We start from the raw sequence: 1,907 nt of genomic DNA, 5'->3' as shown, positions 1-1,907 counted from the left end.
TACCATGTTATCTTTTTGTTTCTTTATTTTAGGTATTTTACTCCCACATTTCTACTTCAATTAAATACAAGGTTTTAACTGAAATTAACTACAAAGATCATCTGTAGTTGAAGGCTACATACATAGTTTTAAGTGTTTCATTCAAAATAAATTTATTCCAGGAGGGAAAGAAAGGTCTTATGTTGGCTTTTATATGTATAGCTGTATACATTTTGAAAGGAAGACATCTCTTTTCTGTTGACATGTTCTTTAAAGGCTTGTATTGTGTATTGAATATGGTTAATTTTTCTGCACCTAAAAGTCTTGATAATCTCCTATGCAAAAAGCTTAATAAACTTTTAAAATATTGCTATGCTTCTGGTTAGAGGAGTTTTTAAGTTTTGTTTTCTAAAATAAACTTAGAAAACCTGACTCCTGTATTTTAACAATTTTAATAAAGAGTCCTGATCCCCTGTGTTTTCAGATTTCTTAGACACCTCTTCAGGTTTTCAGGACAACTGTTTAATACCTCAAAAAATGTATTTCAGTGAATTTTAAACTACTGGTTTTTGTTTAGTTTTTGACCTCTTTTTTGTAATCAAGTTTATTGAGATATGGTTTTAAGTACAATAATATATGTGTGTGTGCATATATAAATGTTTATTTGGCTGTACCAGCATGTGTGATCTTTAGTTGCAACATGTGGGATCTGGTTCCCTGACCAGGGATTACAGCTGGGCCTCTCCCATTTAGAACCCAGAGTCTTCCCTGGACCACCAGGGAAGTTCCTGAAGTACAGTAATACTTCACTTCTTACAATTAAGTGAATATGGTAAGTTTATGTACTCACGTAACCAGCCCTCCAAGATACTTCCATCATTCCAAAAAGTTCTCTTGGCCTCTGTCCTAGGCAGTCCCTTTGCCACCCCATCGCCTGCCAACCACTGATCTGCTCTGTTACTAGATTCAGTTGATTTTCTCTACAGTTGTCATGTAAGTGGGCTTGTACAGTATTTACCCTTTTTTCGTTTCCCAGTCCTCCATTCCTCCCACCTCTAAGGCTTTCTAGAGCTACTACAGGCAGACCTCAGAGACATTTTAGGTTCTTCCTAGGCAACTGCAACACAGCAAGTTACATGAATTTTGTTTCCCCAGTGCCGTGTGCAGTAGCATTATGTCAAAAAAAAAAAAAAAGTGTGAATACCTTAATTTTAGAATACTTAATTGCTGAAAAATGCTAACCATCATCATCTGCATCTTTACTGAGTCATAATCTGCTGGTGGAGGGTCTTGCTGCAGTGTTGATGGCTGCTGACTGATCAGTGTGGTGGTTGCTGAAGGTTGGGCTGGCCTTGGCAATTTCTTAAAATAAGACAACGGAAGTTTGGTAGCACTCTGAACAGTGAAAGTTGCTCAGTCGAATCTGACTCTTTGCAATTCCATGTGCATGGAATTCTCCAGGCCAGAATACTGGACTATTCTGAAGGAAGGTAGCCTTTCCCTTCTCCAGGGGATCTTCCCGACCCAATGATTGAATCCAGGTCTCCCACACTGCAGGTGGATTTTTTACCAGCTGAGCCACAAGGGAGGCCCAAGAATACTGGAGTGGGTAGCCTATCCCTTCTTCAGCAGATCTTCCTAACACAGGAATCAAACCAGGATCTCCTGCTTTGCAGGTGGATTCTTTACCAACTGAAGTATCAGGGAAGCCCACGGTGAAATTTCTTTAAAGTTGGAATCAGTCTTCTCAAGCCCTGCCACTGCTTTATCAACTAGGTAATAATTCTGAATGCTTGGTTGTGGTTTGAGTAATCACTAGGAATAGATTCTATCTAAGGAAACCACTTTTTCCTCATCCATAAGAAGCAACTCTGCATCAACATTTTATCATGAGAGTTCAGTGATTTAGTCCCATCTCCAGGCTCCAC

This window comes from Bos mutus, chromosome 20, assembly GCF_027580195.1.
Source record: "Bos mutus isolate GX-2022 chromosome 20, NWIPB_WYAK_1.1, whole genome shotgun sequence".
Lineage (NCBI taxonomy): Eukaryota > Metazoa > Chordata > Mammalia > Artiodactyla > Bovidae > Bos > Bos mutus.
Note: the sequence above shows the minus strand (reverse complement) of the source record.